This window comes from Triticum dicoccoides, chromosome 5B (genome assembly GCF_002162155.2).
Source record: "Triticum dicoccoides isolate Atlit2015 ecotype Zavitan chromosome 5B, WEW_v2.0, whole genome shotgun sequence".
NCBI classification, from domain to species: domain Eukaryota; kingdom Viridiplantae; phylum Streptophyta; class Magnoliopsida; order Poales; family Poaceae; genus Triticum; species Triticum dicoccoides.
In genome coordinates, this window is record NC_041389.1 from 40,226,541 (window position 1) to 40,237,830 (window position 11,290).

Below are 11,290 nucleotides of genomic sequence, written 5' to 3' on the forward strand. Positions count from 1 at the left end.
AACCTCTTAAAGAAATGTAGGAAAAAGCTGCATACTATAGACCCAATGTGGTCGGACCCTTCCTCGGACCCTGTGCAAGCGGGAGCTACATTCACCAGGCTGCCCTTTTTTGCTTTGTTATCCTCAAACCTTTTCCCTTTCGTTTTTTGTATAATTCTTTTGTTTTCTTGATGCAATAAAAAATATAGTAGGGCCATGAATTAGTGTTTTTAGGGTAAAAAACGTAAAGTCAATCTATTAATCAGCGTAATTACTCATGTTTGGAACGAACACTACATAGGTTCTCACTCCGGTTTATCTAGTATCTGTGCTTTCTTATTTTTTAACCGGACAATAAGGCTCCGTGGGTGGTGTAAAACTTGGCAAAGAATAATCTAATAACACCATGCCGGCCTTCTTTATTTAGCATTAAAACATTGCACTACAGATTGAACACTACAAGCGGCCCTTGAATACAAGAAGTTTCTTACCTTTTTACCTGGTTCCGCTCTCAGCTCAATCCAATTCTCATAGGCCTGTTGACATATTCCATTAGCAGCATACAATTCACCATTTCATTTTCCCAGAAATTCTCTCATCCTCACAAGATTTAAACCATTCATCTATTCTCATCAAGGGATTCCAAAATTTTGAAAAGTAAACCAACTCCCTTCTTCAAAGTCTAGAAAAGAGAACATGGGTCAGCATGAAACTTGATGAAATTCAAAACAGAAAATAACATGTTCCTTTTGATGGAATGCTTCACTGGTTTCAGCCATTGAGCCCATATTGGTACACACTTGCTTCCTTTGGGCATTCATTTCATTAATCTCTTCAACAGAAAAAGCTACTCTTCATTAAAAAAAATGGTCTCATGTTCCATAGTATTCTCTTTCCTCATGAGTCATGATCTAAAAGATCAGAATAGTTTTAAGATAAGATGCTTCATAAAAAAACCATAATAGTGTAACACGAGAAAGGGAATACAGTCACCTGCGCAAAATTATTACAAACTCCTTAATTTCTTCAACTGAATTTGCTTGACTCAACTGTAGAATCATTGAGCATCCACTATCTAGACCAATCCTCTTATGAGCCGACAATATATAAATCCAAAAGTAAGAAACATGCTAAGGAAAGAAAGGGAGATATGAAAGTTTGGCGGTCTGTTACTTTTTTTCTTGCAAACATTAATTGCATCTCTTTATTGAGTCAAATTATTCACATGAATTTGCATCTTGTGCCCTTGCACATGCGTCATCACCCACAAGTTCTGGAACCTTTACTACGAAGTACTTATGTGGACTAATGAACCTGTATATTTACTATGAAGAACACCATTAGAGTAGCAGAGATGTCACTACCAGCCATGCCCTAGAATATACTCCCTCCGTCCGGAAATACTCGTCGGAGGAATGAATGTATCTAGATGTATTTTAGTTCTAGATATATTCATTTTTATGCATTTCTTCGACAAGTATTTCTGGACAAAGGGAGTATGAATCACCGATGCCACCGTGGCACGTCACCTCAAACACCTATGGTATCATATTGTGCAGCAACTACGCATCGGCCAGCGACATCTTGATGTTCCCTGTTTTAGAAAGATGAAAATCACATATATGTAGACAAAAAAAAGTCAAACATGCTAGAGCAAGAAGTAGTTTCAGGTGTAGCAATACTAAAGAAGACTTTTGCGGTTTGCCTCCAACAAAACAAAGAACTGAGATTGTGGGTACATTTAGAATTCATTACAGTCCTCCGCAATCCACATTTTATGTCACCTTTCCTCACCAACAGTATGGATTATTTGTTACCACTGCTCATAGCTAGTTACTCTTCATGATCTCGGCAAGGATCACTTTACTTTTATATTGGATTTTCTGGTGCTAGTACACCATGCCAGCAAACATAATACATACATCTTCGTATGTGCCCAAAATTACCACATGGAAAGAAAATCCGAATATTTTAAGAGACTAATAACTCGATTTGACAACACAAACACTCTGGCACACCTGAGACTTTCTGCCTACTCAAGCTCAATGGTAAGCTGATTTTGTCATGTGGAAACGTAGAAAACACGACTATTTCATTGAGATTTCGACAGAAGTTCAGTGGATACTGGAAAGCGCTAACTCTGGCAGCAAAAGGAAATTCTGCATTAGGTTAGTAGGTGCTAAGAAATCAGTGATCAGTTTATGTACACCAATAAAGCTAGCAATTAGCAATATTAAAGTTTACAGTACACACTTGTATCATGAAAGTGGGGATCAGGAACATGTTCAAGTAGACAAATCGTCCTTCTAACTCAACGTAGAAGTTTGTATGATGGGGTAGAGTTAATCCCCTCATGAATAAACAATTCAAGAAATTTTTTATGGTAACATAAGTAATCAATTCCAGAACCGCAATGTAAGAGGGCAGATTTAATTGAAGAATAAAATTATATTTGCGATTATTTGCGATTGTTATTAAAGCAGTCATCATTCACAAATTTTGTTTTAACAATCTATTTAGGAAAAGAATGGAGCCAAATTTTCATATACGTAATGTTTTAGTTGCAATGCATCATCAGTACATTCTTGACTCTTAGCTGGTTGTAAACTGCAAAATCTACAAAACAGTAATATGGATGGAAACTTAACCTAATGTAACCTTCACATAAAATGGTTTGTTATAATGGGATTAATTTGCGTATGAAATCTACCAGCTGAATCTACATGCCAAACTTTTTTATTTACATGATGCTTATGATCCACTAATAAGTTCAATTATCTCTTCTATGATGTAGTTATTCCACCCCTGCAAAGTTCTTAGGATAACCCAGATCCCCTGATAGTAGCACCTTCTCAACAGCTCGCAATCTGAATACTATTTCACTTTGGAGCTTCAATTATACAAGGATGTAAAGTGAAATACCGGCAAAGCTGAAAGGTATCGACAATCTCCCTCAGACCTCATAAAAGAAGTACAACAAGATTCCATGTTGATTATTCAAATCACAAAAAATGTATCGATACATTTTAGGTATGCAACAGATCACATCAGCAGGATGCTAAACAGTATGAAGAAATACGAGCAACTGATTTCAGTTACAAGAAAAAGACAGATTCAAATATCAACTTGAAACTCACAAGAAAATAGTGGTTCCTACAACATTATGGTTGAGTACCTCGGTAATTAGGTGCAGACAACATTCTAGGAAGTGGCATCATTCCATAGCAAAATGATAGTCTACTTACTTTAAAAGCAGCAGCATATATATGCAGCTTGAAAATTCAACATGCCTTCTAATGGCATTTTATTGGTCAGCAACTTCCACAGGACGATGCCAAAGTTGTAAAGATCCACTTTATTTGTGTAGTAATTTTTTTCACCACACTGAAGTGTGACAGTGTTGTATAACTGCAAGGACATAAGAGAATGCGTCAGGTTTTGGATTCACAGAGATCAATGTAGAGCATCACTTCTTTGTTGTTTTCTTCTCTAATGCAATGATACGCATGCTTATGCGTATTCTAGAAAAAGAAAGTGCTAGAGCATCAGGTTTCTCTTTGTATAGAAGAAGGTCCTCAAACCAGTGAGTTCTACAAACTTCAGGCAGGAAATTATCAAGAGGGCATACAAATTGAAGTATATTTCAAGCATACAAATTGGAAATAGAATGTGTTAGGCACCACAATGCTACATTTAACAGGCCAGCCTCTTTGACAAAAAATTGAGTGCTGGTATTTTATATGTCGACCAATTAATACATATAGGCAGAAATCACCCTCACAAATTAGTAAAACACACAAAATGAGTATATACGTAGAGAAGGAAGTTATACCTTGGAACATCCCTCACTAAATGATAGACTGGGTAATTTTGTGATGCTTTTACATAGAAGATAGAAGACCTTAAGAGCATGTACATGACAAGTGGAAGGTTATTCTCCTTTTTCATAGCTTCTAAAAAACAGGTTTTAGAAAGAGTTAAATCGGAGAACCCCACTGGGAAATTTTAGTCCACCGACCAGTAAAAGGGATATTGCCTTCCTGAAAAGTACTGAAAAATAACTGCTAATGACATGAATCAAGAGGCCATCAAAATTATGAACTATTCAATGAAAGTTTCACAAAATAAATTCCATCAGATAGAACAAAAAAAACATTGCTTTTAAATATATTTTTTGTTCTAGCAAGCGTTTACGGACTCTTCAGGTTCTTTAGAAGGTCACAAATCAGCGGTGAAAACAAGAAATATACAACCATCAATTTGGTGGACCCTAGTTAGTACTCCCTCCGTCCGAAAAAGCTTGTCCCAAGCTTGTTTTTCAAATGGATGTATCTATCACTAATTTGATGCTAGATATATTCATTTAGGGGACAAGCTTTTCCGGACGGAGGGAGTATAAAACTATTTTAAGTCATCGTATATTAATATGGAATATAAATGCTCTACAAGCTAAGCACATCCAAGTATATCTCCAGTTGTAAGTATAGGCAACTGCAAAAAATTAGGCTAGATAAAAAATACTATATTATGATGCCTTGTTGTTAATGAACACGTGATGACATCCTAAATTAATCACAGCCATACATACGCCATCATGAACAAAATAAGTGATAATAAAGCACTTCCAGCGTTTAGATAGAAAGTAAACATGTGTTAAACTTCCTACCTCCTAAAATAGCTCTTGCCTTTTGGATTGAATCGTTGCCCGGAAAGACCGCTTTTCCTGATCCAATTTGGAACACAGGGGGCATGGTACTGTTACGCACTCCACCTAGATTTCATAAGATGGAAAACTGAATCAATAATGCACAACCTCAAGATGACACAGTTGGTACAATTATCTAACCTGCATACTTTTTGGCTATTGTTGCAACATTCAATATTGTCTCTATAGAGAAAAAGGTAAAAGCAAGTCTTGCCTCTAAATGGAGTGTCCATTTATCTCGACACGCCCTCTGCATCAGGTACGTTGTCAAACGTTTGTTCTGTAACACAAAAAATGGTCATCAGGTACAATACATGCAGAAACGAACAATGGAACAGTTCTACTACAAAACAAAAGTTGGGCACATAAGCTATTACTTCTCTTGATATCAGTCTTCTCCACCTCCTTCCTGACCAATTCCCCGTGCCCTCTTTATAGCCCTCTAACTGACAGAAACTGATCTCCCCGATCCAGTGCAGAACAGCTGACCCTCTGCTGCATCGACAGTTGCTCCAGGCATCCGGTCACCTTCGAGCAGTGTGTTCCGAGCTGCAGGTTCCATCAGTAACAAAAAGACAGTCACTGGTTAAATAGAACCATTTTTATTCAACCTTGCAGACGCACATTTCAGTACGCAGGAATGCACGGGCGTGCTCACTCTGACCAAGCCGAATTGAGAAGAGATGAAGGGAGGAGGTGATACCTTGCAATAAGAGGTCCGGCATGGATTCAGATGCGGCACCCGTCAGCAGCTCCCCGGCCCAGTGGCGATTCCAGAAAGAAAATGAAGGGTGGGCTCAAAGTTTAACACCAAGCAAACAAAAAAATCAAAGAAAAAATAGTCAACATCTCCTAATGCAGTAGTGCAAATAAGCTCAAAATTTCCTGGATTGCTATTGAGCACATTTAATAATTATTTGAGATACCTTTGATTTTTTTAAAATACAAAGTTTTGAACCAAATTTTGGATCTGTTTAGCAAAATAGCCATCATGTCCTAAAATTTACCAGAAAATTACCAAAGTTTGAACAAAAAATTGGACTTGTCAGGCACAATTGCCAAAATCTCCCAATTACATTGTTCGGCAAAATTTTGTAGATTACTGCAGCGGCCTGGGGCATTCAGTTAATACTGTTCGGAAAGGTGCTAAACAACAAGTAGCAGTCAATCTCTAATCACTTAATTAGGTACTCCAATACTCGTTCATATGCACGGAAAGGTGCTAAATTACTCATGTGCTGGTAATTTTGCATCTCACGGGTTGCGAGTGTTGCTTGCTTCTCGTCAAACACACAAGTATTGAGAGGAAATGTGTGGAAGGATCAGGATTCCAGGCTAAGAGCATCTCCAACAGCCGCGCTAAAGCGCCGCGCGCAAGAAACCTGTTAGCGCGCGCGCTGCGGCTGGTTTTGCGCGCCCGCCTGCGCTGGCTCCAGCAGCCGCGCTGAAATGCAGCGCGCGCGTCGCTCCAGCAGCGCGCGCGACTAGAAATGTATGCATTTTTAAAAGTTGAATTTTTTTAAAAAACTAGATAGATTGCATAGATTAAACGATACAAAGGTATTTTACATCCGAAACATAGATTGCATAAAATAAAAACGATAAACGATAAACATAGATTGCATTAACAAAAAAAAACTACTCTAAGTCGCTATCATCATCACCACTATCATCCTCGGCGGTGTCGTCCGAGGTAGATAGCCAGATGTCCAGCCACCGCTCATCGTTCGGCGTGAAGAACGACCGCCCACCTGCTGCAACGAGGTCGGACTGCGCATTCGCCAACGCCTTCCGCCGACGCCTGTCCAACCGCGACGCGCGGCGCCTTTGCGTGTCCTCCTCGCGGCGCCTTGCCCAGTAGGCTTGCTCGTAGGCGACGTCCTCCGGGTGGCGCTGGCGCCAGTCCGCCATGACCCTCTCATCCTCCTGGGCGACGAGGAGGCGGCGTTGCCGCTCGGCGTGCTCCGCACGGTCTTCCGCCGTGTTCAGACGAGGCAGAGGGGCGAGGTTGAGCGCTTGCTCGAGCGTGTACACATCTTGGAAGTTCATCTGGCCGCGCGGCCGGCCTAGGCGCCACGCCGCCGCGTCGTACGCGCGGGCGGCCTGTCGTGCCGTCCCGTACGTGCCGAGGGCGAGCCGGAGTTCGCCGGAGCGTATCTCTGCGGTGTAGCTGCCGTTGGGCCGCAGGCGGACGCCGCGGTAGCCGGACGCTCCTCGGCGGTGCGGCGGCATGGCGGCGCGTCGGTGGCGGGGCGCTGGAGCGGCGCGTGGCAGAGAGGGAGAGGGAGAGGGGAAGAGATGTGTGTGGAGAAGGCGCGTGGCGCGCGCAGCTTTTATAGGCGCGCGCGAAGCGACGCGCCAAATCTTGCGCGCGAGCTGGCGCCTTTTCGCGCGCACGCGCAAACGGTTCCCGCGCGCGCTTGTTTCCCGCGGCCGCTGGAGCGCGGCAAACCGCCCCGCGCGCGCTAAAAGCTGCGTTTACCGCGCGCGCGCGTCGTTTGGGGCGACTGTTGGAGATGCTCTAACGGTGAGTTGGGGACGTAGATGGCTGGGCCTGAGGAGCCTGCCCAATAGACTCGCCTCTGCCCGGCCTAGGGTTTCGTATGGGAGAAACGCAGAGACAGGAGAGGGGGCAGTCAGATCCACTACCCAGCACCATCTTTTTGACGGAATCCAGGCCAAGGTGGGAGGCCGATGAGGCCGTACCTTTCATAAGAGTGTCCTCTAATGAAGCGGCGACTATCCTCGCGGCGCGACCCGGCGGCAGAGGAGTAGGCGGAGCCGTGGCAGGCGGCAGCGACGCGTCGGGCTCAGGGATTGCTGCTAGTAGTGGCCGACTGCGTCGGCTAAGGCGGAAGCACACCGCACTTGGGCTGCATCATCGCGGCCAGGGTGCCCTCCTCCGCCGTCGCGGCCAGGGCGCCCTTGTCGCCCACCAGGACCAGCCTGTGTGTGTGTGCGCGCGCTTAGATTCAGAACCCAACGATAGGAAGAAGAAGGGGAAAAGTGAGAGGGAGTACCTGCAGCCGTGCCTGGCGAGGCCAACGGCGACCCCCCGCGAGACGGCGTTGCCGCCGCCGTTGCAGGCGAGCAGCACTCGCTTCGCGTAGGCGGTGTCGGCGGCCATCCCCTTTCCCCTTCTTCTTCCCTTCTCTGCACGTGAAGAGTTATAGCAAGACAAGAATTACCCAGCCACAGCAGGCCGGGAAGTCGAACGCCTCGGCCTCGACGACATCGGCGCGGGAGAAGACGAACGCCCCGCACGCGGCCGCGCAGACCTGCCAGAGCGGGAAGTGGAACGACTCGGCCTCGACGGCGCCGGCGCGGGAGAAGACGAACGGAGGCGGGCGGGAAGTGGAACGACTCGGCCTCGACGGCGCCGGCGCGGGAGAAGACGAACGGAGGCGGGCGGGAAGTGGAACGACTCGGCCTCGACGGCGCCGGCGCGGGAGAAGACGAACGGAGGCGATGGTGACGTCTTGAGGAGGAGGATGGAGAGGGCATGAGGGGGGGGTCAGATCAGGGATTGGGGTCCGGCGGCGGGTGCGGCTGGAGGCAGGGAGACGAGGGGAAGCTAGGGTTCGAGGGAGGGAGGGAGACCGGTGGGGTGGGGAGGGGGTGGGAGGGGACGAAAAAACCGGCGAAAAAAACAAACGAAAAAAGTCAGACGAAAATGGTGGGACGAAAATAGTGGGACAAAAATAAAACCCGAAACGCGACCTACCAACTAAGACATTAGGAGTAGAGATCCCTAATCGAGCTTCCTACTGCCGCCGCCGCTCACAAGAAACCGATCGGATAAGCGGTAGTTGCGGCGGCGAGTTAGCCGTTCACTGATGCGCGCACTGATGCATCACGCACAACGGCGGCGGGAGCGCCACCTTGAGGCGAGCGGCTGCGGGATCATGGCCTGAGGCGCGAGGTGCCTCCTGATGTGTAAGAATTAATCCGAGGCCACCATCGACCTACCGAGGACCAACCAATCACATAAGAAACGACATCGAGATTTGTTAACGAGGTTCATCGATATGGCTACATTCCCGGGGCTTGACTATGAACGCTTTTTCCATGACAACGCTACAATACCGCACTCCGGCCGTCCGGACGCCGGCACACGCCGCCAGCTCTCCCTGCGTGCCCGTGCTATTATGTTGGCATTTGTTACATCGTGTGTCTACCCCCGCTATATATGAGAGGTCTATGATACACATGTCTTACTTGGACACGACTCCTATCCTGTCTACACACAGTCCAAAACCAAGTCCAACTATAACCTAACTTGTACAATAATATTCGACACAACTCTAACAAACTCCACCTTGGCGAATATTCTCCACCACCTTGGTTTCATCCATGCGTCGAACCTCCATGTACATTGGACTTGAGATACCCCATAAGCACCGCTGCTACTCCCAGACTCCATGTGACTCCACTTGCAACTATATATAGTCCCTTCTTGTCTTCTTCATAATCAACACTCGAGCAAAATTAAGTTCCTCATTACTCTACTTTGTACTCCCAACTTCCAGAGAATCCGTTCAACGCCATCACACACTACTAGGGAAAAGGTTATAAACAGACGCTTACTAGCAGCGCGGGTTTATACCCCTCGCTATTGCTACTTACTAGTAGCGCGGGTATTTACCCCTCGCTACTATTAAGTTGATAGTAGTAGCGCGGGTTTTTAGCCCTCGCTACTACTAAGCGGTCTCTACCGCGTCCTCCCGGGACATGCCATAGTAGTAGCGATGGTTATAAACCCACGCTACTACTATGTTGATAGTAGTAGCGCGGGTTTTTACCCCTCGCTACAACTATTTTTAACAGTCCTGAAATCCCCCATCTCCTCGTCCAAATCGAGCTCCCCTCCTCCACGAATCCGCACGCACACCACATTCTTCGCCGATTCCCCAAACCCACGTACCGCCGCCGTGCCGCTCTCCTCTAACCCAACCACGCCGGCCGTGGCCCCCTCCTCCCCCAAGCACCGGCGGCCTCCTCTTCCTCCAGCGCCGCACTCCAACCTTCTGCTTCTCTCCCGAGCGAAGGCCCCAGATCGGGCGAGACCAGATCCACGGCGGCATCGGCGCGCCATCCTCGACCTGGGCTGCGACCACCATGGTCGCCGTCGTCGTCTCCTCCATGGAGGTCCGACCCGCCACGATCAAGCCGCGGCCTGAGCCTGCCATGGGGAATCCGCCCCGATTGCAGCGTGTAGGCGGGCACTGTAGGAAGAGGAAGAGGGAGGAGGGAGGGGGACGGGGGAGAGCAGCGCCTGTAGCCGCGTGCGCGTGGCCGTGGCGCCGGAGCGGCGAAGGAGGGGTAGGGAGGTCCTCGCCGCGGCCAGAGGGCGACCTCGTCACCAGGCTCCCCGGGCAACCAGAGGTCGGGTTCAAGCACTACGCCGGCTACGTCGACGTCGGAAAGGGCGGCGACAAGGCGCTCTTCTACTGGTTCTTCGAGGCCGAGAAGGGGCCGGAGAGAAGCCCCTCATGCTGTGGGCTATGGCTCAACGGAGGTACGCACGCACGTGTTCATCGCTGGCTCCGCCAGATATCTCGATTGCTGTCCATTTGTGATTCCTGTTTTTGCTTTCAGTGTTCCATGACGAACATTTCGATAATTTTAGTCTACCACTGTAGCGGTTACCATCCGTGTCATGGGAAAAATGCAGCCGCAGAGTGCGGCCGTCGGTTGCAAATTCGCTAACCTACGCTAATTTTTGGGCAGGGCACAATGAGCTCATTCAGTTTCTAACTTGCTCATAACGCATATTGGCAACATGTATAGACAAAGCAGTAGGTGCAATACGACGAGTTCTAGGAAAAACCGTAGCCTTGGATCGATGTGCTCTTCCATTCCCCATCTTGTTCATTTTTCGCGCATCCATCCAAATGTGCTGCTCATTTGGAAAGTCCTATTGGGAAATGGTTCAATACATTTACAGGCAGCACCGGGATGGCATGGTTGAACGCAAAAAGCAAATGCCATGACTGACGAAACTGAAAAATTAAACACTTTCTTCCTCCTTAACTTGTTTCTGCATTACTGCTAGAGAAGTAGTATCTGTAAACAACGTTTTTGCTGCACTTTATACGTATGTATGGGTCATCCTACATTCTCAAGTAAATGAGGTTTGTGGTCCTGAACAAACGTCGGCAGTTTTGATGGAGCTGACGGTATTTTGTCGCTGGACATGCATCCATCTTACTCAATGTCAGAATGGACATGAAAGAATGAGCAGTAAAGTTTGTGATCTGCTGTGGAGCTCTGCTAAATTAGTATTTTGGATGGAAATATTAGTGGCATTTACATGTACAATATACTTGCATCTTGCTAATCTAGTATTTTTTTTTTGAGTGTGCGAGAGATTGTCATTAACTTGGTAGTAATTCAATATCAGGATACTATTCATCATTGTTTCCGATCATTAAAATGTGGGCAGGTGGCTAAGAAGAATAGCACTGTAGCAAGTTTGATGGGCACACTTGCTATATCGTCCATGAGTGTTATTTCGCCAGAAAAGAAGTGTTTTAATTGGAAGGAACTGATGCTTGCACCTCATCCGATCTGGAATAACTATAATCCTTTGTCTTCTCCTGACAT

At 46.5% G+C, this 11,290-nt stretch overlaps 3 long non-coding RNA genes across 8 annotated transcripts in view; 1 reads left to right on the plus strand and 2 right to left on the minus strand.

The window, feature by feature from the left end:
• Window positions 1-209: 209 nt before the first annotated feature.
• On the minus strand, window positions 210-4,755 carry LOC119307241. 6 transcript variants are annotated; one of them, XR_005149202.1, is made up of 4 exons: window positions 4,646-4,755; window positions 3,812-4,029; window positions 1,998-3,387; window positions 210-1,573 (listed from the first exon to the last, which is right to left on the minus strand). It is a non-coding gene; the product is annotated as an uncharacterized LOC119307241 (long non-coding RNA). The 6 variants fall into 6 exon arrangements; XR_005149203.1 differs by having other exon boundaries at window positions 3,812-4,019; window positions 4,646-4,746; XR_005149204.1 differs by lacking the exon at window positions 3,812-4,029 and having other exon boundaries at window positions 211-1,573; window positions 1,998-2,119; window positions 3,225-3,387; window positions 4,646-4,752.
• Window positions 4,756-4,897: 142 nt separating this feature from the next.
• LOC119307240 lies at window positions 4,898-6,020 on the minus strand. Its single transcript, XR_005149198.1, has 3 exons — window positions 5,388-6,020; window positions 5,062-5,233; window positions 4,898-4,964 (listed from the first exon to the last, which is right to left on the minus strand). It is a non-coding gene; the product is annotated as an uncharacterized LOC119307240 (long non-coding RNA).
• Window positions 6,021-10,019: 3,999 nt separating this feature from the next.
• The window catches only part of LOC119305110, a 2,908-nt gene continuing 1,637 nt past the window's right edge, over window positions 10,020-11,290 (plus strand). Inside the window, exon 1 of the long non-coding RNA XR_005148551.1 lies at window positions 10,020-10,202. This is a non-coding gene — a long non-coding RNA (uncharacterized LOC119305110). The remainder of the gene's footprint in view (window positions 10,203-11,290) is intronic.